At 37.4% G+C, this 25,227-nt stretch overlaps 1 non-coding gene across 1 annotated transcript; it reads right to left on the bottom strand.

The window, feature by feature from the left end:
* Positions 1 to 1,174: 1,174 nt before the first annotated feature.
* Positions 1,175 to 1,281, bottom strand: LOC132651941 (U6 spliceosomal RNA). The gene has a single exon (XR_009589464.1). It is a non-coding gene; the product is annotated as a U6 spliceosomal RNA (small nuclear RNA).
* Between the last annotated feature and the right edge of the window lie 23,946 nt (positions 1,282 to 25,227).

The raw sequence follows: 25,227 nt of genomic DNA, 5'->3' as shown, positions 1-25,227 counted from the left end.
GGCCATAGATGTTCAGGATTGTGATATCTTCCTGGTGGAATTTTCTCTTGATGCGTATGAAGTGTCCTTGCACATCTCTTTTTATTAAATTTGGTTAAAAGACTATTTTATCAGATATTAGAATGGCTACTCCTACTTGTCTCTTGGGTCCATTTCCTTGGAAAGCAGTCTTCCATGACTTTACCCTCAGGTAATATCTATCTTTGTGACTTAGGTGTGTTTCTTGCATGCAACAGACTGTTGGGTCTTGTTTAAGCATCCATTCTGTTAGTCTGTATTTTTTAATTGGAAAATTGAGTTTACTGATATTGAGAGAGATCAATGACCAGTGCATGTTAGGTCCTTTGAGTTTGATGTTGGCTGTGGTATTAAGGTTTTGTGCTTGGTTGCTTTTGTTTTACTGTAGTGAAGTTAATTCTTTCCTGTGTTTTCTTGAAAGTAGCTAGTTTTCTTGGGTTGAATTTTTCCTACTAGTGTCTTCTGTAATATTGGATTTGTGTGTAGGTATTGTTGAAATTTGTTTTTGTCCTTGAATATCTTGTTTTCTCTGTGTATGAGGACTGAGAGTTTTGCTGGGTATAGTAGCCTGGCTGATGTCTGTGTTCTCTTCAGGCCTGCATGATATTCATCTGGCTTTCAAAGTCTCTGCTGAGAAGTCAGTTGAGATTCTGATGGGTTTTCCATTAGATGTTACTTGGCCTTTTTCCCTTACAACTTTTAGTATTTTTTTTTCTTTTTTTCCGTATACTTGCTGTTTTGATTACTATGTGATGGGAAGATTTTCTTTTCTGGACTAATTTTTTGGGTGTTCTGTAGATCTTTCCTATTCTTATTGGCCTCTCCTTCAAGTTGGGGAAATTATCTTCATTTTTTTAAAAATACTTTCTGGGCCTTGGAGGAGAGAATCGCCTATAATTTTCCTCTATTCTAATTTTTCTTATGTTTTGTCTTTTTATTTTGTCTTGAATTTCTTGGATCTTCTGTTGCAGGAATTTTTTATATTTAACATTTTTTTGACAAATACACTGTTTTCTTCCATTGTATCTTTCACAACTGAGTTTCTTGTTTCCATTTTATATAGTCTATTGGTCATGCTTACCTCTGTAGTTCCTGATTTCTTCCCTAAGTTCTTTCTCTCCGCAATTTCCAATATTTGTGTTTTCTTTAATTCTCCAAAAATATGGAATGTTACAGGAATTTGCATGTCATCCTTGTGCAAGGGCCATGATAATCTTCTCAGCATCGTTCCAATTTTAGTATATGTGCTGCCAAAGTGAGCATCACATAATTCTTTCAAATGGTCATTAATAAAGTCACGTGTCCTTCACTTGTGAGTTTCACATTATGACAGATTCTATTATTATTTGTTAAATGCACAGTCATTAAATAATTTTCTGTGAAAATGCTCCCTGATCAAGGCAAATATTTAAACAAAAATCATTTATTGGGACATTGCTTATATTTTTAGGAGACCATATATGATGTCATATCAGCAAGCAGTAATGTTGTTGTAGTCCTTCACACAAACTGAGAACTTTTCATACTGAACCACAAGCTGGAGGCAGAGAGAGGGAGACTGAAAGAGACAAAGAGAGAGCTAGGGAGACAAATTCAGAAATAGAGACTGAGACCAACAGAAACAAAGATGTAAAGTGACAGAGACTCCATTAAGTCTGTTCACTTTCATTGGCATATCAACCTCAAAGCACACCCTCCTATAATATAAATCCAAAAGGAAATACATTTTTCAATAGTTTTTTATTTTAGTTTTTATTAATTACACTGTATCCATTTTGTATTCCCCCATAAAACACTATCCCCTCACAATCTTACCTTCCCTCCCCCTTCTCCATGCATGCTCCTACCCAAGTCCACTGATAGTGGAGGTCTTCATCTTCTTCCTTTTGATCCTACTCTTTCAGATATCATCAGGGGTGGCTGTATTCTCTTTCACTGTTGCCTGGTAAGGCTGCTCCCCAATCAGGGTGAGGTGATCAAAGAGCAGGCTAATCAGTTCATGTCATAGGTGGTCCTTGTTCCATTACTGTGGAACCCACATGGACACTGAACTGCCAAGGGCTACATCTGTGCAGAGGTTCTATGTTATCTCCATGCATGGTACTTGGTTGTAGTATGAGTCTCAAGAAAGACCCGTGTGCTCAGAGTTTTTGGATCTCTTGCTCTACTTGTGGAGCTCCTGTCCTCTCCAGATCTTACTATTTCCCACTTCTTTCATTAGGTTCCATGCACTCTTCCCAGCAATTGGCCATAAGTCTCAGCATCTGCTTTGGTAGTCTACAGGGCAGAGTCTTTCAGAGGCCCTCTGTGGCAGGCTCCTAACTTGTTCCCTATTTTCTTCTTTCTATATCCATCCTCTTTGTAATTTAGCAAGAGTTCTCCCTCTTAACTAGTTTCTTTAGGTGTACAGATTTTAGTAGGTTTATCCTATATTATATGTCTATATGAGTGAGCATATACTTCGTGTGTCTTTCTGCTTCTGGGATAGCTCTTTCAGGATAATCATTCATCCTTTCCAGTTCCCACCATTGACCTGCAAATTTCATGATTTCCTTGTTTTTTTTTGTTGTTGTTGTTATTGCTGAGTAATATTCCATTGTGTGTATATATCACAATATGTGTATCCATTCTTCAGTTGGGGGAGCACATGGGTTGTTTCCAGGTTTTGTCTATTACAAATAAAACTGCTACAAACTTGTTTGGGCAAATGTCCTTATTGTGTACTTGAGCCTCTTTTGGATATATGCCTAGGAGTGGTATAATTTGTTTTTGAGGAAGCATTATTCCTACTTGTCTGAGAAAGCACCAGATTGATTTCAAGCGTGGTTGTACAAGTTTATATTCCCACGAGCAAGGAAGGAGGATCCCCCTTTATCCACAATCTTATCAGCATGTGTTATCTTTTGAGATTTGGGAGAAACTTAAAGCAATCCTACTGAAATCAGGAACATGGCAAGGCTGCACACTCTTTCCATATCTCTTCAACATAGTTGTGGAAACCTTGGCTAGAGAATAAGATAATTGAAGGAGATCAAGGGAATAGGAATCAGAAAGGAAGAAATCAAAGTATCAATATTTGTAGATGATATGACAGTGTACCAGAGTGACCCAAATTTCTACCAGCATAGTTGTACAGCTGATAAGAACCTTTGGAAAACTGGCTGGATACAATATTAATTCAAAAAAATCAGTAGCCTTCATTTATACATAAGACAAAAGGGCTGAGAAAGAAATTAGTGAAACAAAGGGAATTATATTATCTAACCAGGCCATACAAATCCTAACATTTCCCAGGTATTTCCTCGGTGGGGACTTGAAATGTAAGTAAATGATCTTCAAGGGAACATTGCAATTCAATTCAACAGTAAGTGGAAGAAGATGTAGAAACTTCTAGGCTAAAAGAAAATATTTATCCTGATAGTTTGTCACTCAATACAATGATTAAAGTTCCTGCAAATTCTAAGGACTGAAGAACAGGACTGACCATCTCTTTTGGAGGAAATGTGGACCATTTCTATGACAGCTAAGAAATGACAAGATATTTTCAGGCAAATGGATGGAACCCTGAGAAATCATCCTGGGTGTAGTACCTAACATGCAGAAAGACAAATATGTTATGTATTCACTTATTATTAGGTCTCATAATAGTGGGGTTAAAGTTACAAAAGGCCATCTTTTGTGACCAAAACAGTCTTCCACTAGGAGAACTGGGTGGCAGTTACTTGAGTTTTTGGGCCAGGGCATCCTACAGAAATTTTCAAGCAACCCAGGCTGTTGTTATTAAAGTATGTTGCTCTCTGCCCTCAACTGATTAATTCAGTGCCATGTTCTGTCCACAGAGATGCTTCCTTCTGCATCATATAGGATTCCATACAGAGACCCATAGTCAAATATTATGCAGAGAGAAACCTTAAAACACCTAGTACTGAATAGGATTTCCCGATGAAATTCTCCCTTCCTTCAGAGCTCTGAGAAGCCTGCAGGAGATTTGGCAGGAATTTTGTAATAAGTAAAGGGAATTGAGGACACAAGGGGAACAATTTCCTAGCAATCAGGCTACAAAGGAAAATGATTCTTCCAGCCTAGATGAAACCTGATAAGCTAGGGTCAGACAGAAGGTGGAGGAGGGCCTCCCTATTAGGGAACTAGAACAAGGTCATAGAGATATAAGAAGGAGGTTGAGTGGGACTGGAAAGAGAAGAAGGAGGGGGCAGCAGAGAGGATACAAAGCGAACAAATCATAATGAATAAATAAGAAAAACTTTGATCAAGATGAAGAAGCATAGATATCTTCAGGACAGATGGCTTCTTCTTGGGGGTGGTTGCAGGGTGTGGCAAGGATGATCTCAGTTTTCTTTAAGGGACTTTGCACTGAGATTCTGAACATGTTCCAATGAGTATATAGACCACACATAATTCAACTGATATATTTTAAAGAAAAAAAAACTGTGACACAAGGGTAAGAATTTGAATCAGGGAGCAATAGAAAAATAGTGTAATGTATATTAAACGAAATTCCCTCATAAGTAATTAAAATAATATGTTCACAACTTTTACAATGACTTTTAACATGGAGAAATGATTCCACTGAAGGAGCAAAGAATTTGATTTTGTAAGGCTTGCTTTCTAGGAATTAATTTTATAGCAGAGTATCCTAGTCATGAACTAGTGTTTACCTCAGACCTCAAGAGCCTAGGTTGCTCCTCTTAAAAAGACACATGACACTAATAGTATATTTAGAGAGTTAGTCTGGGGACCATAGCAGAAAACATATCTGCTTGGTTTGCTAGGCATATAACACAGACCCATGTCTCTGTCCTCAAGTCCTGGTTTTAACTGTAAACCCCAGAACGAGAAGGATTGTTCTCTGACCACTGAGTAGGACACAAATGTCAATCCAGACTGGTAAACAAGAAACCATGCTCATAGAGGGTTGGCAACTCTAGTGTGCAACATTACTAGCTTTCAAAGAGTTTATTGCCCCTCAGTTCTTTTACATTCACAGTTCTTTCTGTGTTTCAGCCAAACCAATCCCAGAATTGTCTGGTTTCCTTCTCTTTTAGCTGCTCTTAAAGATTCAGCACTTCAGGGAACCCTAGACCCTGTTTGCCTATTTTATCCATAAGAATATGAAGGTACATTTAGTGAATATGCCACTAAATGCTCAGTTCAAAGTAACAACTTAGGAAATTTTAAATCCAAGACCACAGTAGGAACTGTTGTCATTGGGTACATTCCCCTTAATTCCCCATCACATTGAAGCTTCTCTACTTAGAAAGCTGTCCAGTTAAATAAACATTAATTTCCATTTCCTACGTGATATTGTCACAGAGGTAAAAGATTCAAAATGAAAAAAAAAAATTCTTGAAGGTTACCATGTCATTTCTTTTCTCATAATGATAGATGTTATGTACTTCCTGTTTTAAAGATTGAATTCATATCAATTTTAGTTTTATAAGAGGAGAGATAATGTTACAATGCTCTTAAAAAGTCAAGGCAATCTCAAAAAAATGGGCCTTCCACAGAAGAACTCCTGTCAAAGGCCATTATGGTTCAAGAGATATGTTCTGTTGGTCAATGTAAGAACCTAAAATTAGGCTGGGAGACAAACATGCAAGCTGCACATGTGCCACATCAAAAAACTTTTAAATGCTGACTAAATTAATATGTCTCACTGCTCTGGAAGATGACTGATCCTTTCAACATGACATATTTTCACAGGGTATAGATATTGGTCATGCCTAAGGCAAAATAGACACAGGAGTCTTGCAGCTGGCGAAGTACAAACCATCCTAGTTAGGTACTAGAAATTCAAAAATAATACTTCATATGTTTAAAAGGCAAAACTGTCCATCCCATATCAAAAAAGGACACACACAAAAGATAGCCAAAATAAACATCAAAACCCAAGTAGAAGATGTCTAACACTAATGCTAATCCTAACCCCTAAACCTAACCATAACCCTAACGCCATGCTATCCTGACATCAAAATGGTATAATGGTTTTAAAATGCTATTATGTCATCACAATGGAATTTTGATATAAAAATGCTTTGGTGACATCACAATAGTGTCATGACATCCCAATGCTATTATGACATCATAATGATTGTCATATGGCATCACAAAAGAATTTTGACATCACAAAGCTATTATGACAGCACAATGCTATTATGATATTACAATTATATGATCCTCATATGATATCACTATGGAATTTGAACAATACAATGCTATTATAACATAACAATTCTATTATGACATGATTGTTTTATGACATAACAATGCAATTTTGACATTATAATTTCATTATGACCTCAAAATGCTATTATGATATCACAATGGTATTTTGATATTATACTCATAGTATGATATTACAATGGAATAAGAACCTCAAAGTAATAAAATAACGTAACAATTCCATTGCGGCATCACAATGCTATTATGACAGCACAATTGTATGACATCTAATGGTATTATGATTTTACAACAGTTTTATGATATCACAGTAGTACTATGACATGAAAATGCTATTATGGCTTCAAAATGGTAGTAGAACATCATGCTATTATGACATCACAATGTTCTCATGCCATTCCAATGCTTTTTTGACATCACAATGTTATTATGATATATTATACTATTCCAACATAATTGTGGTATGATATCACAATGGAATTTTAACATCACAATGGTATTACAACATCACAGTGCTATGATGACAATACAATGCTATTATGACATCACAATGGCATTATGACATTAAATTGCTATTTTGATATCACTATGGTATTTTGACTTCACAATGGTATTATGAAATCACAATTCTATTATGACATCACATTTGTAAAAGGGCATTACAACTTTATTATGACATCTCAATGGTTATGTTATCACAATTGTGTCATGACATCTCAGTGCTATTATTATATCACCATGGTATTATGATATCTCAATTCTATTATGACATCACAATTGTATTATGATATCACAAATTTATTATGACATCACAATGGTGTCGTGTTATGATATCACAATGACATTATGACAGACCAATGGTATTATAACATCACAAGGCTAATATGACATCACAATGGTATTTCAACATGATTGTGGTATATAATCATAATAAAATTTTGAGGTCACAATGGTATTTTTACCTCAAAAGGCTATTATAACATCACAATGCTATTATGATATCAATATTATGACATCCCAATGGTATTATGATTAAACAATGTTATTATGACATCACAATGCTATTATGACTTCGCAATGGTATTTAGACACAATTGTGTTTTAACATCACAATGGAATTTTGAAATCAAAATATATTATGATTAAACAACAGTAAGACTTCATAATGATATTAGGACATGTAATGCTATGATGACATCACAATGCTATTATGATATCACAATGGTTAGGTGCTGATTGAATGAGAGGAAGAATGATGCTATGAAACAGGTGAAATCGAGTAAGAGTTTCCGGAACCAGTTATTAAAAGTACCAAGTGGATAGCCTGCTTGAGAGAAAAGTTGAGCATCCCCAACATGCCTCAATCTGGGCAGGTGAAAGCACACAAACCAGAGATGACAGTTCCTGACTCCAAGACTAATAGTTCAGTTGATTTGTTACATGTTTCTTTCAAGAGCTTTTCATACTGAACCACAAGCAGCAGGCAAAGAGAGGAAGACTGAGAGAGACAGAGAGAGAAAGAGCTATAAAGACATATTTATAAATAGAGAGATCAAGACCTAAAGAAAAAAAAAGATATAAAGTGACAGACTTTATTCTGTCTGGTAATTTTCATTGGCCTGTCAACCTCAAAGCACACCCTGCCACAATATAACTGCAATAGGAATTATATTATCTAACTTCCCAGATATTTCCTCACTGGGGAATCCACAAGTAAATAGATGAGCTATTATATCAATAAGAATGTGAAGGTACATTTAGTGAGGAAGTAACTGCTCAATTCAAAGACACAACCTAGGAAATTTCAGATCCAACCTCACAGTAAGAAACGACCTAGTAACTCGGTATATTCCAACAAAGAAGTAGAGGCCATCATAGAGAGAGAGGAATCCAAATTCAAACACATGAAAGAAATGGTGCAAGGCATGAAAACAGAATTAGAATCAATAAAGAAAACACAAAATGAGAAAACCCTTGAGCTGGAGAACTTGGAGAAAAGATCAGGAACCACAAAATTAAACATCACCAACAGAATACAAGAGATGGAAGAGAGAATCTCTGGAGCTGAAGACACACTTGCAGAAATTGATACTTCTCTCAAAGAAAAAGGGAAATCAGAAAAGTTTCAATCAAAAAATATCCAAGAAATCAAGGATGCTATGAAAAGACAAAATCTAAGAATAATAGGTATTCATGAAAAAGAAGACTCCAGGCTCCAAGGTCCAGAAAATATTTTCAAGAAAATCGTAGAAGAAAATTTTCCCAACTTAAAGAAAGAGATGTCCATAAATATACAAGAGGGCTACAGAACTCCAAATAGATTAGACCAGAAAAGACACACATCAAATCACATCATAGTCAAAACACTAAATATACAGAAAAAAGAAAAGATATTAAAGGCAGCAAGGGAAAAAGGCCAAGTAACATATGAAGGTAGACCTATCAGAATCACACCTGACTTCTCATCAAAAACTATGAAAGCCAGAAGGGCCTGGGCAAGTATCATGGAGATTCTAAGAGATCACAAATGTCAACCCAGACTACTATACCCTGCAAAGCTTTCAATCAACATAGATGGAGAAAACAAAATATTCCATGACAAAACTAAATTTACGCAATAACTACACAGCAAACCAACCCTACAGAAGATACTAGAAGGAAAACTCCAATCCAATGAAAACAAATTCACCCAAGAAAACAGGGCATACAAATAATGTCCCAACAAAAATGAAAAGAAAACAGCAATGTAACAGGGTTAGATCACCGACTCCATTACAAAAGGAACTAATATGCATTGGTCACTATTATCTATCAATATCAATGGACTCAATTCACCAATAAAAAGACACAGGCTAACAGAATGGTTACGGAAACAGGATCCAACATTCTATTGCATCCAAGAAACATATCTATGCAACAAAAATAAACACTACCTCAGAGTAAAGGGCTGGAAAACTGTTTTTCAAGCAAATGTTTCCAGAAAACAAGCTGGAGTAGCCATCTATCTAATAAAATCTAATAAAATTTCTATCTAATAAAATTGACTTTCAACCCAAGTTAATCAAAAAAGATAAGGAGGGCCACTATATTCTCATCAAGGAAAAATCCACCAAGAGGCTATCACAATCTTGAATATCTATGCCCCAAATACAAGAGCACAGACATTAGTAAATGAAACATTGTTAAAGGTTAAATCATACATTGATCCTAATACCTTAATAGTGGGAGACTTCAACAATCCACTCTCACCAAGGGAAAGATCAACTAAACAGACACCAAATAGGGAAATAAAAGCACTCACAGAATCCCGAAATCAAATGGACTTAATAGATGTCTACAGATCGTTTCACCCAATCTCAAAAGAGTACACCTTCTTTTCAGCACCTCATGGAAACTTTTCTAAAGTAGACCATATAGTGGGTCACAAAGCAAGCCTCAACAGATACAAAAGGATTGAAATAATCCTTTGTATACTATCTGACCACCATGGACTAAAGCTAGACATCAAAAACAACAGAAAGAACAAAAAGCTGACACGCACATGGAAACTGAACAACTTACTACTCAATGACAGTTGGGTTAAGGAAGAAATAAAGAAAGAAATTAAAGACTTCCTAGAATTCAATGAAAATGAAGGCACAACGTACCCAAATTTATGGGCAACATTGAAAGCAGTGCTCAGAGGAAATTTTATAGCAATAAGTGCCTGCAAGAAGCCTCCCCAACCCCAAGGGAGGAGCAGGCTTATTAGGCCACAGAGGAGGGATTTGCAGCCAGTCCTGAAGATAAAATAGGATCAGATGAATGGGGAGGACGTCCCTCCTATCAGTGGACTTGGAAAGGGGCACAGTGGAGAAGAGGGAGGGAGGGAGGGAGGGAGTGGGAGGGAATGAGGGATCGGGACACAGCTGGGATACAGCATTAATAAAATGTAACTGATAAGAAAAAATAAAATTAAAAAAAGAAGAAATTTGTAACACCACATACATACAAACAACTTAATGGCCCAACTGAAAAACTCAGAAAAAAAAGAGGCAGATACACCCAAGAGGAGCAGGCAGCTGGAAATAATCAAACTAAGGGCTGAAATCAATCAATTAGAAACAAATAAAACTATCCAAAGAATCAATGAGACAAAAAGCTGGTTCTTTGAGAAAATCAACAAGATAGACAAACCCTTAGCCAAACTAACTAAAAAGCAGAGAGAAACTATCCAAATCAGCAAAATTAGAAATGAATATGGGGACATAACCACAGCCACTGAGGAAATCCAAACAATTATTAGGTCATACTACAAAAGCCTATATGCCACAAAATTTGAAAATCTAAATGAAATGGATAATTTTCTTGACAAATTCCATCTACCAAAACTAAGTCAAGATCAGGTAGAAAGGCTGAATAGCCCTATATCTTCCAAGGAAATTGAAGCAGTCATTTACAGTCTCCCCTCCAAAAAAAAGCCATAGGCCAGATGGCTTCAGCGTAGAATTCTACCAGACCTTCAATGAAGTGCTAACTCCAATTCTGCTCAAACTATTCCACAAAATAGAAACAGAAGGAACACTACTAAACTCATTCTATGAAGCCACAGTCACCTTAATACCTAAACCACAAAAAGATCCAACAAAAAAGAGAACTTCAGGCCTATCTCTCTTATGAATATTGATGCAAAAAATACTCAATAAAATACAAAGTCCAACATTTGACAAAGTCCAACACCCATTCATGTTTAAAGTCTTGGAGAAATCAGGGATACAAGGCACATACCTAAAGATAGTAAAGGCAACATACAGCAAGCCTATAGCTAACATCAAACTCAATGGAGAGAAACTTAAATCAATCCCACTGAAATCAGGGACAAGACAAGGCTGCCCATTGTCTCCATATCTCTTCAACATAGTACTTGAAGTCCTAGCCAGAGCAATAAGACAACTAACGAAGATCAAGGGGATACAAATCAGAAAGGAAGAGGTCAAAGTGTCACTATTTGCAGATGATATGATAGTATACATGAGTGACCCCAAAAATTGAACCAGAGAACTCCTTCAGCTGATAAACACCTTCAGCAAAGTGGCAGGATACAAAATCAACTCCAAAAAATCCTGTGTACCAAACACAAAAAAGATGAGAAAGAAATTATGGAAACAACACCCTTCACAATAGCCAGTAATAACATAAAGTACTTTAGTGTGACTCTAACCAAGCAAATGAAAGACCTGTTTAAGAAAAACTTCAAGTCTCTGAAGAAAAAAATCAAAGAAGATAACAGAAAATGGAAACATCTCCAATGCTCATGGATTGGTAGGATTAACATTGTGAAAATGGCCATCCTGCCAAAATCAATCTACAGATATAATGCAATTCCCATCAAAATACCAAATCAATTCTTTACAGACCTTGAAAAAAAGATTCTCAGCTTCATATGGAGAAACAAAAAACCCAGAATCTCCAAAACGATCCTGTACAACAGATCATCTGGAGGTATCTCCATCCCTGATATCAAGCAGTACTACAGGGCAACAGTAATAAAAACTGCATGGTATTGGCATAGAAACAGAAAGGAAGATTAATGGAACCGCATAGAAGACCCAGAAATAAACCCACTCACTTATGAATACTCGATATTTGACAAAGAAGCCAAATCGATTCAATGGAAAAAAGACAGCATCTTCAACAAATGGTGCTGGACCAAGTGGATGTCTACATGCAGAAAAATGAAAATAGATCCATATACATCACTCTGCACAAAACTAAAGTCAAAGTGGATCAAGGACCTCAACATAAAACCAGATACTCTAAATCAGTTGGAAAAAAAATAGTGGGGAACAGCCTAGAACTCATTGGCACAGGAGATAACTTCCTGAACAGAACACCAACAACACGGGCTCTAAGAGCAACAATCAATAAATGGTACCTCATGAAACTGAAAAGCTTCTGTAAAGCAAAGGACACTGTCATCAAAACAAAATGACAGCCTACAGATTGGGAAAGAATCTTCACCAACCCTTTATCTGACAGAGGGCTAATATCCAGTATATATAAATTACTAAAGAAGCAGAAAAGCAACAAACCAAGTAATCCCATTAAAAAATGGGGAAGGGAGCTAAACAGAGAATTCTCGAAAGAGGAACATCGAATGGCAGAGAAACACTTAAAAAAATGCTCAACCACGTTAGCCATTAGGGAAATGCAAATCAAAAAGACCCTGATATTTCACCTTACACCCATGGCCAACATGAAAATCTCAAGTGCTAACTCATGCTGGAGAGGTTGTGGAGAAAGGGGAACCCTCCTCCATTGCTGGTGGGAATGAAAACTGGTACAACCACTTTGGAAGTCAATGTGGCGCTTTCTCAGGCAATTAGGAGTAGTGCTATCTCAAGACCCAGCTATACCACTCCTAGGTATATACGGAAACTTTGCTCAACAACAAGGACATATGTTCAACAATGTTTGTAGCAGCTCTACTTGTAATAGTCGGAACTTGGAAACAATCCAGATGTCCATCAATGCAGGAATGGATACAGAAACTGTGGTATTTTTACACAATGGAATACTACTCAGCAATCAAAAAGGAGGAAATCATGAAATTTGCAGGCAAGTGGTGGGATCTAGAAATGATCATTCTGAGTGAAGTATTCCAGCATGAGAAAGACAAACATTGTATATACTCACTTATATAGACCTACAAGATATTATGAACATAATGAAATCTACACAACTAAAGAAGATAATCAAGAAAGGGGACAGGGGTGAAGATGATCAATCCTCATTTAGAAAGACAGATGGGATATGCATTGAACATATGACAAGAGCCTACTGAAGGCATCTGAAGGACACTAACTAGCAGTGTTTTCAAAGCAGATACAAAGACTCATAACCAAACCTTTGGCAGAGTACAGGGAATCATATGAAAGAAGGGGGAGTAGTATGATGGGGAAAGGATAGGAGCTCTACAAGGACCAAATATATCTGGGCACAGGGTCTTTTCTGAGACTGACACTCAACCAAGGACCATCTATGAATATAACCTAGAACTTTTGCTTGGATGTGGCCCGTGGTAGCTCAATAACCAAATAGTTTTCCAAAGTAAGGGAACAAGGACTATTTCTAACAGGATCTCAAGGTCAGGCTCCTTGACTTCCCCTTCTCCCCAGGGGAGGAGCAGTCCTGTTAGGTCACAGAGGAGGACTCTACAGCCAGCCCTGAAGATACATGATAAAACAGGGTCAAATGAAAGGGGAGGAGGTCCTTCCCTATAAGTGGACTTGGAAAGGGACAGGGAGGAGACCAGGGAGGGAGTGTGGGTTTGGGGAGGGATACAGCGGGGACACAGAGTCAACAAAATGTAACTAAAAAGAAAAATACAAATAAAAAAAAAAAAAAACAGATATGTACCCAGTCAGTGAATTACTTAATGGGAAACGCTCCCTGACAAAGCCAACTCTTTGAACAAAAAGTGATTAATTGGGACTTTTCTTATATATTTTACACAGACCTTAAAGGATGTCATGTCAGCAAGCAGTCATTTTATTGTAGTCCTTCAGCAGAACTGAGAGTATTTCACATGCCACAGTCTGAGAGAGGGAGACAGAGAGACACAGAGAGAGAAAGAGCTAGGGAGACATATTCAGCTGGAGAGAGAGAGAATGACCATATCAAAAATATAAAGTGACAGCAATCGATAGACAGAGACTCCATTTGTCTGGTCATTTTCATTGGCATATCAACCAGAAAGCACACCTTCCTATATGATAACTGCAGCAGGATTTATATTATCTAAAAAGGCCATGCCCCCAAACCCTTCCCTGAAATTTTCTAACTGGGGACTCAACATCTAAATAGATGGAGCTTCAAGTGGACATTGCAACTCAAATTACCAGGAAGTAGAAGATGGGGGGAATACTCCGCTAAAAGAACATAGTTATCCTGATAGTTTGTCATTCAATACAATGATTAAAGCCCCAGCAACTTCAAAGTTCTAAAGAACAGGACTCACAATCTCCTTTGGAGAAAATGTGGAATATTTCCATAAGGAAGTATTATTCTGTTAAGAAAATGACTTCAAGATATTTCAGGCAAATGGATGGAAGCAGTAAATTCATCCTGGGTGAATTAACTAAAATACAGAATGACAAATATGCTGTGTATTCCCTTATTAGGATGTTTCCTAATAGTAGGGGATAAAGCGCCAATAAGCCATTTATTGTGAACAAACCAGTCTTCCACTAGGGGAATAGGGTGGCAGTGAATTGAGTTCTTGGGCCAAGTCATCCTACGGAAATTTTCAAGCAAACTAGGCTGTTATTAATTAAATATATTGCTCTCTGCCCTCACATGTTATGCCATGTTCTTGTATCCACAGAGATACTTCCTTCTGCACCAAATGTGATTACATACAGAGACCCACAGGCCAATTTTATGCACAGAGAGACCTTAAAACACACTGCTCTAAAAGAGATTTCTCTTTGAAATTCTCCCTCCTGTCAGAGCTCTGGGAAACCTTTAGGAAAGGAGGCAGGAAGAGTGGCATAACTAGAGTTAATCGAGGACACAAGGAGAGCAATACCCTGAGAATCACACTGCAGAGGAAGACAATACAGAGAGCCTCTGTGAGACCTGATGACCTAGGGTCAGATAGAAGCCAGAGATTGATCTCCCCTATTAAGGAACTAGAAAAAGGGCATGGGGTAGAAGAAGGAGTGTGGGTGGGACTGGAAAGAGAAGAGAGAGAAGGAAGAATAAGGGACTCAACATAAAAAATTCTTAATAAATAAATACAATAGTGAAAACTGTGATCAAGGTGATGAAGTATAGAGCTCTTTAGGACTGATGGTTTTCTTGTGGGTGTTACCCGGGTGTGACAAGGATGAACTCAGTTTTCTTTAAGTAACTTGTCACTGAGATTCTGATTATGTTTTAATGAGTATATGAACAACACATACTACAATTGATATATTTTACAGAAAAAAAATATGTGTGACACATAGATAGGAATTTGAACCTGGGAGCAATGGAAAAGGAGTGTAATCTATATTATATGAAATATGTAAATAAGAAAAATTAAGTGTTAACAAATTTTACAATGACATTTAATATAAAGGAAAGATTCTGCTAAATGAAGACAGAGTTTGACTTTAAAGGCATGCTTTCCAGGATCTCATTATGTAGCAGAGAATTCTCACCATGAGCTAGTGTTTACCCAGCTACCTGAAACAAAATGAGCTCAGGTGTCACATCTGAACAACCATTTCTTGAACTAACACTACATTTAGAGGGTTTGTCTGGAGGATCACAGCAGAAAACACAGCTGCTCTGGTGTTCTAGGCATATGACATGGACCCACTTCTCTGTCCTTGAGGCTCAGTTTTAACTGTAAACCCTAAGACCAGGAGAGTTCATGACTTACCACTGAATAAGACAGAGCTGCAAATCCAGCCAAGTCAGCCCAGGCAACCCTGCTCATAAAGGTTTGGCAACATCAGTGTGGAACAGAATCAGCTTTCAAATACTTTGTTGCCCCTCAGTTCTCTTTTTACATACACCAATCTTTCTCTGTTTCTGCCAAACCAGTCCCAGGAATTGTGTAGTTTCCTTCTCTTTTATAATGCCCCAGGCCACCCTAGAAACTGCCAGCTTATTATATCAATAAGAATGTGAAGGTATATTTAGTGAGTACACGGGTAGCCACTCAGTTCACAATTAAAATCTAGGAAATTTCAGATCCAAGGCCACAGTAGGAGATCACTTTGTCATTGGGTACATTCTCCTTAATCCCATATCACTTTGAAGCTTTCCTACTTAGGAAGCTGTCCAATTAAATAAACATTAAATTTTCATTTCCTACCTGACATTGTCACAGAGGTAAATTGGAATAAAGGTATGGTATCTGGATGAAGGGATGAGATAAAGGCTTGTTGGGTTTCACAAGAAAAAGTCATGTGTGTGCAGGATAAGAGATTTGGGACCCTGAGGAAAGATTGCTTATTCATCTCCCTGGAAACCACAAGATTCTCTCAGGTATTGATTGGCTGAGAGGGAGAATGATGTCACGAAATAGGGGAACACCAGTAAGAGATTCAGGAGCCAGTTATTAAAAGGGCTAAGAATAGGAAGCAGGAAGAGTCATATGTAGAGGGAATTGAGGACACAAGGAGAACAATGCCCTGAGAACCAGACTACAGAGGAAGATGATATAGCCAGCCTTGATGAGTCCTGATAACCTATGATCAGACTGAAGGAAGAGGAGGACCTCCCCTATCAGGGAACTAGAGAAAAGAGCATAGAGGTAGAAGAAAGAAGGTGTTTGGGAATGGAAGGAGAAGGGGAGGGAGCAGCAGAGGGGATTCAAAGTGAACAACTCATAATAAATAAATACATAAGAAAAACTGTTTTCAAGGCTATGAAATACAGAGTTCTTCAGGACTGATGGATTCTTCTTGTGGGTGGTGCCAAGTTGTCTCTATATGTAATCACATTTGGTGCAGAAGGAAGTATCTCTGTGGATACAAGAACATGGCACTTATCTATCATCAGTTTTCTTTATGGGATTGTGCACTGAGACTCAAATCATGTTCCAATGTGTATATGAACGTTACATGATTGAATTGATGTATTTTAAAGAAAAAAAATAGTGTGACACATGGGTAGGAATTTGAAAATGAGAGCAATGGAAAAGAATGTAAAGTATATTATATCAAATTTTTACATAAGAAATAAAATAATATGTTGACAACTTTTACAATGAATTTTAACATGGAGAAAACATTCCACTAAAGGAGGGTAGAGTTTGACTTTGTAAGGCATCCTTTCCAGGAACTCATTATATAGCAGAGAATCCTAGCCTTGACCTAGTATTTACCCAGTTACCTCAGACCCCATGAGCTCAGGAGGCGCCTCTGAATTAGCCATCCTGGCACTAACAATACTTTTACAGGTTTTGCCTGGAGGACCACAGCAGGAAAAACAGCAGCTCTTGTATACTAGGCATATATAACGGTCACATTTCTCTGTCCTGAAGGTACAATTTGAAATTTCAACCACAGGACCAGAATTTGTTCCTCCATGACCACTGAGTAGGACACAGCTACTGATCCAGCCAAGTCAGCCCAGGCAACCCTGCCCATAGAGGGTTGCCAAAACTAACGTGGAACAGTACCAGCTGTCAAAGTTCATTGCCCCTAAGGTTCTCCTATTATACTCATCGTCATTTCTCTGTTTCACTCAAACCAGTCCCAGTAATTGCCTGGTTTCCTTCTCTTTTCTCTGCTCTTAAAGACACAATACCCCAGGAAACCATAAACCCTGCCAGCCTATTATATCAATAAGAATGTGAAGGTATATTTAGTGAATATGCCAGTAACTACTCAGTTCAAAGTCACAACCTAGGAAATTTCAAATCAATTTGAAATCAGTCCTCCACAGTAGGAGACCACCTTGTCTTTCAGTATATTCCTCTTAATCCCACATCACTTTGAAGCTGCCCTATTTAGGAAGATGTCCAGTTAAATAAACAAGAAAGTTTCAATTCCTACCTGACATTGTCACAGAGGTAACAGGAATAAATGTGTGGGATCTGGATAAAGGGATGAGATAAAGGCTCGTTGGGTTTCACAAGAAAAGTCACGTGTGCACAGAATCAGAGACACTGGACACTGAGGAAAGTTTGTTTACTTACCTCCATGGAAATGTTGAGATTATCTCAGGTGCTGAATGGCTGAGAGGCAGAATGATGTCATGAAGCAGGTGAAAGACAATAAGAGTTTCAGGAGCCAATCATAAAAATGGCCAAGTAGACAGCCTATATGAGAGAAAGGCTTAGCAGCCCTACATGCCTCAATCTGGGCAGTTGAAAACACATAGCCCAGAGATGACAGTTCCTATATCCAAGACTTTTAGTTCAGTTGATTTGTCACAAAATTCTTTCAGGTGGTTTTTAATAAAGTTACTAGTCCTTGACATGTGAGTTTCACATTATGACAGATTCAATTATTATTTGTTAAATTCACAGATATGTCCTCAGTCAGTGAATTACTTATGTTAAGATGTTCCCTCATGAAGGCAAATCTTTGAGCAAAAAGTGTTTAATTGGGAGTGTACTTATATTTTTACAAATACCATCCAGGATGTCACATCAGCAAGCAGTCATCTTGCTGCACTCCTTCAGCAGAACTGAGAGCTTTTCATAGGGAACCACAATTTGCAGACAGAGAGACAGAGATGGAGAGAGAAAGAGCTAGAGAGACATATTCATAAACAGAGAGACTGAGACCAACAAAAACTATGACATAAGTGACAGAGACCTAGAGATAGAGACTCAGTTATGTCTGGTCACTGTCATTGGCATATCAACTTCAAAGCACACCCTTATATAATATAACTACAATAGGAATTATACTATCTAACACGGCCATAACTCCTAACCCCTCTCAGACATTTCCTCACTTTGGACTCCACATGTAAATAGAGAGCTTCAAGGGGACATTGCAATTCAAATCACCAGGAAGTAAGAGAAGATTAAGGGACTTCTAGGCCAAAACAATACTTTCACATCACAATTATATTATGACATCAAAATGATATGACATCATGTTGCTATGATGACATCACAATGGGTATTATGCTATCACAATGTTATTATGACATCACAATGCTATGATGAAATCAGAATGTGTTATCACATCACAATGGTATTATGGCATCACAAAGCTATTATGACTTCAAAAATTTATTATGATATCACAGTTGTATTCTGGCATTTCAATGGTATGAAATCTTAATGCTATTATGATATCACAATGCTATTATAACCTCAGAATGGTATTAAGACATCACAATGTTGTTATGACATCACAATATTATTAGGGTATCACAATGCTATGATAACTTCAAAAATGGCATGACATCCCAATGGTATTATGATGTAAAAAAGGTATTATGACATCACAATGGTATGACATCTAAATGCTTTTATGAAATCAGAATGATATGACATCACAATGGTATTATGATATCACCATGCTATTAATACAGTGGTAGTACAACAAGATAGTGCTATGACATCGCAATGGAATTTTGACATCAAAATTCTATTATGACTTAACTACATTATTACTTAACAATACTATGATGACATCACAATGGTATTATGACATAACAATGCTCTGATAACATCACAATGAGGTTATGCTTTCACAATGGCATTCTGACATCAAAATGCATCATGACATCCCAATGCTATTCTGACATTAAAATGCTATTACAACATGATTATTATGACATCACAAAGGAAATTTGACAATCACAACGATATTATGACATCACAATTCTATTATGATATCACAGTGCTATTATGACATCAATATCCTCTTATAACATCACAATGCTATTATGATATCATATGACATAGCAATGATATTATTATATCACAATGCTATTACGGTTTTATAATGCTATTATGATATCTCAATGTTATTATGACTTTACAATGATAAGAAATCAAAATACTATTACAACATCACAAAGGTATTATGACATCATAATACTATTATGACATCCCAATATTATGACATCTCAGTGGTTTTAAGATATCACAATGTTATTATGGCATCAAAATGCTTTTATGATATCACATTTTTTACTATGACATCACAATGCTTGATGACATCACAATGCTCTTATGACATGAATGTTTTATGATATCACAATGTAGTTATGATATTACAATGCTATTATGACTTGGCAACAGTATGACTTTCCAATGATATTAAGACATCTCACTGCTCTTATGATATTACAATGCTTTTGTGATATCACAATACTATCATGATATCTCAATGCTATTACAACATCACAATGATTGGAAATCACAATACTGTTATGACATTACAATCCTATTTTGACATTACAATATTATGACTCACAGTAGTATTATGACATCACAATGCTATTATGACTTCGAAATAGTATTTCAACATGATTGTATTATGACATCACAATGTAAATTTGAAACAAAAAAGCTATTATGACTTCACAACAGTAAGACTATACAATGATAGTAGGACATCCAATGCTGTGATGATATCACAATGCTATTATGATATCACAATGGTTAGGTGATAATTGTCTGAGAGGGAGAATGATGTCATGAAACAGGCGAAAGCCATTAAGAGTTTCTGGAGGCACTTATTGAAAGGGCCAAGTGGACAGCCTGCTGGAGAGAAAAGCTTGACAGCCCTACATGCCTCAGTCTGAGCAGCAGAAATCACACAACCCAGAAATGACAGTTCCTGTGTCCAAGAATGTAAGTTCAGGACAAGTGTTACATATTTATTTCAAGTGGTCTTTAATAAAATCAACAGTCCTTGATATATGAGTGTCACATTATGACAGATTCCGTTATTATTTGATAAATGCACAGATATGTCCCCAGTCAGTGAATTACTTACTGGAAAAATGTTCCCTGACAAAGGCAAATTCGTGAACAAAAAGCAATTAAATGGGACCTTGCTTATATTTTTACAGAGACCATCCAGGATGTCATATCGACAAGCAGTCATCTTGTTGTATTCCTTCAGCAGAACTGAGAGCATTTCATACTTAACAAGAAGTGGCAGATACTCAGAGTGTGACAGAGAGAGAGAGAGAGAGAGAGAGAAAGAGATAGAAAAACAGATTCAGAAATATTAAGACAAAAACTGACAGAAATAAAAATGACAGAGACTCCATTCTGTATGGTCACTTTCATTTGCATATCAACCTCATTTGCATATCAAAGTTTGAACAAAAATCATTTATTTGGCATGTTGCTTATATTTTTACACAGACTATCCTGGATGTCACATCAGCAAGCGTACAATTTGTTGTAGTCTTTCAGCAGAACTGAGAGTTATTCATACTGACTTACAAACAGCAGGCAGAGAGAGGGAGACTGAGTGAGACAGAGAGAGAAAGAACATGAGAGAAAGATTCAGAAATAAGGAGACCTAGACCTATGGAAACAAAGAAATAAAGGGACAGAGAGAGAGAGACAGAGACCTATTCTGTCTGGTCATTTTCATCGGCATATCAATCTCAAAGGACATACTTCTACAATATAACTCCAATAGGAATTATATTATTTAACAAGGCCATACCTCCTTAACCCTTCCCAGACATTTCCACACTGAGGACTCATCATGTAAATAGATAAGCTTCAAGGTGAAATTGCAATTCAAATCACCAGGAAGTGGAAGATGGAGGGACTTCTAGGCTAAAAGAACATAGTTATCTAGAGAGTTTGTCATTCAATACAATGAATAAAGTCCCTGAAACTTCCAAGTTCTAAAGAACAGTACTGATACTCTCCTTTGGGGAAAATGTGTAATATTTCCATAACGGAATATTTTGCAGCCAAGAAAATGATATCACGATATTTTCAAGAAAATGGATGGAAGATGGGAAAATCATCCCTGGTGAAGTAAATAAATGTAGAGATACAAATATAGCATGTATTCGTTTATTAGGACATCTCCTTATAGTGGGGGATAAAGTTCCAAAAGGCCATGTAATTGTGACCAAACTAGTCTTCTACTCAGGGGATTGGGTGGCAGTGAATTAAGCTGTTGAGCCAGTTCTTCCTATGGAAATTTTCAAGCAACCCAGGCTGTTGTTATGAACATATGCTGCTCTCTGCCCTCCAATGATTGATCATTGTCATGTTCTTGGATCCACAGACATACTTCCTTCTGCATCTAATGTGATTGCATACAGAGACCCACGGTCCAAAATTATCCACAGAGAGACCTTAAAACACCCAGGTATAAATGGGCTTTCCCTATGAAATTCTCCCTCCCCTCAGAGCTCTGAGAAGCCTGCAGGAGAGGAGGCAGGAAGAGTGTCATAAGCAGAAGGAATTGAAGACACAAGGACAACAATGCCCTGAGAATCAGACCCCAAAGGAAAGTGAGGCAACCAGCCTTGATGAGAACTGATAAGCTAGGTTCAGACAGAAGGACGAGGCAGACCTTTCCTATCTGGGAACTAGAGAAAGGTCATAAAGGTAGAAGGAGTAGGGTGGGTGGGACTGCAAGGAGAGGGGGAGGGGCGGCTGAGGAGATACAAATTGAACAATATGTAATAAATAATTATATAAGAAAAACTGTGATCAAGGTGATGAATTATAAAGCCCTTCAGGATTGATGGCTTTTTCTTGGGGGTAGTACCAGTGTGCAACAAAGATGAACTCAGTTTTCTTTAAGTGACTTGGCCCTGAGACTCTAATCATGTTCCAATGAATTTATGAAAACACATCCTTCAACTGATGTATTTTAAAGATAAAAACATTTTGTGTGACACATGGGTAGGAATTTGAAACTGGGAGCAATGGACCAGGAGGGTAATGTATAGTGTATGAATTTCCCACATAATCAAAAAAAAATATGTTGACAACTTTTACACTGAATTTTAACCTGGAGAACAAATTCCATTAAAGAGGGCAGAGTTTGACTTTGTAAGACATACTGTCTAGAAACTCATTATGTAGCAGAGAATCCTAGCCTTTAACTAGTGGTTTCCAGCTACCTCAGACCTCATGAGTTCAGGTGGCACCTCTTACCAAGCAATAACACTACATTTGGAGGGTTTGCCTGGAGGACCACTACAGGAGAAACTTCTGCTCTTGGGTCCTAGACAGATAACATGGACATATATCTCTGTACTGAAGGCCTAGTTAGAACTGCAAACCAAGACAATGAGAATTGCTCACTGACCACTGAATAGGACACAGCTGCCAATCCAGCCAGGTCAGCCTAGGCAACTGTGCTCATAGAGGGTTGGCAAACAAAGTGTGGAACAGCACCAGCTGTCAAATCCTTTATTGCTCCTAAGTTCTCCATCTAAACTCACAGATCTTTCCCTGTTTGAGCCAAACCAGTTCCAGGAATTATCTGATATCCCTGCTCTAAAGACTTAATATTGCAGGGAACCGCAGGCCCATCCTGCCTATTATATTAATAAGAATGTGAATGTACATTTAGTGAATATGCCAGTATCTGCTCATTTCAAAGTTACAACCTCAGAAATTTCAAATCCAAGAGCATAGTAGAAGAGCACCTTATCATTTGGTAAATTCCTTTTAATCCCACATCACTGTGAAGCTTCCCTACTTAGGAATGTATCCAATTCAATAAACAGTAAAGTACCATTTTCTACCAGAAATTGTCAGAGAGGTAGGCAGGAATAAAGGTGTGGAATCTGGATAAAGTGATGAGATAAAGGCTTATTGGGTTTTACAAGAAAAAGTTACATATGCACAGTATCAGAGGTACTGGACACTAAAGAAAGTTTGTTTACTCATCTTCATGGAAACCTCAAGATTCTCTCACATGCTGATTGTCTCAGATGGAGAATGATATCAAGAAATGGATGAAAGCCAGTAAGATTTCAGGAGCCAGTTATCAAAAGGGCCGAGTGGACAGTCTGCTTGAGAGAAAGGGTGATGAGCCCTACATGCCTTAATGTGTTCAGCTGAAAGCACACAACACAGAGAAGACTATTCCTGTGTCCAAGACTTTTAGTTCAGGAAAAGGTCACATATTTCTTTCAAACGGTCATAATTAAATTTACTTCTCCTTGAAATGTGAATTTCACATTATCACTGAGTCCATAATTATTTCTTAAATGCACAGATATATCCTCAAGTCAGGGACTTACTTACTTAAAAAACGCTCCCTGAACAAGGCAACTCATTGAATAAAAACAATTTAATTGGGACTTCCTTATATTTTTACAGAGACCATTCAGGATGTCAAGTCATCAAGCAGTCACCTTGTAGTAGTCCTTCAGCAGAACTGAGAGGTTTTCATACTGAACTACAAGCAGCAGGAAGAGACAGGAAGACAGAGAAACAGCTAGAGAGATAGATTAACAAATAGAGAGATAGAGATTGACAGAAAAAATGTATAGACTGAGAGACAGAGATGCCATTCTGTGTGGTCCCTCTCATTGGCATATCAACCTCACAGTAAAACCTTCTATAATATAACCCAATAGGAATTATATTATCTAACAATGCCATAACTCCTAACCCTTCCCAGACATTTCTTTACTGGGGACTACAAAAGTAAATAGCGGAGCTTCAAGGGGACATTACACTTCAAATCACCAGTAAGTGGAAGAAGATGGAGGGACTTCTAGGCAAAAAGAACACAGTTATCCTGGTACTTTCTCAATCAATACAATGATTAAAGTACCAGTAACTTCCAAGGACACAAGAACAGGAGTAACATTTTCTCCTTTGGAGAATATTGGAGGATGTGGAATATTTCCATAATGGAGTATTATTCAGCTAAGAAAATGACATCATGATATTTTCAGCTAAATGGACAGAACCAGGAATAAACACTATGGATAAAGGAACTAAAATATACAAGGACAAACATGGTATGGATTCACTTATAGGAGGTCTCCTAATAGTGGGGGTTAAAGTTCCAATAGGCCATATATTGTGACCAAACCAGTCCTCCACTAGGGGGTTTGGGTGGCAGTTAAATGATTTGTTGGGCCAGGCCATCCTACAGAAATTTTAAAGCAACCCAGGAAGTTTTTATTAACATATGTTCCTCTGTGCCCTCAACTGACAGACCAGTGGCATGTTATTGTTTACAAAGATATGCCTTCTTCTGCATTAAATCGGAGTGCATGCAGAGACCCACAGTGTGATATTATGCATAGAAAATTTAAAACATGAAGCAATAAATGAGATTATCCCTCCACTCATAGATCTGGATATCCTGAAGTAGAGGAGGCATGAAGAGTTTCCTAAGTAGAAAGAATTGAGGATATAAGGAGAACAATGCCCTGAGAATCAGGACTCAGAAGAAGACGATGAAGCCAGCCTTGATGAGACATGGTAAGCTAGGGTCATTTAGAAGGGAGAGCAGGACATCCACTATCAAGGGAATTTTAGAAAGAGCATAGGGGTAGAAGAATGAGGCTGGGTGTACAAGAAGAAGAATAAGGAGGGGGCAGCAG

Source organism: Meriones unguiculatus, assembly GCF_030254825.1.
Source record: "Meriones unguiculatus strain TT.TT164.6M chromosome Y unlocalized genomic scaffold, Bangor_MerUng_6.1 ChrY_unordered_Scaffold_42, whole genome shotgun sequence".
In the NCBI taxonomy this organism is placed as follows: Eukaryota; Metazoa; Chordata; class Mammalia; order Rodentia; family Muridae; genus Meriones; species Meriones unguiculatus.
This window is presented reverse-complemented; position numbering and strand designations above follow the sequence as displayed.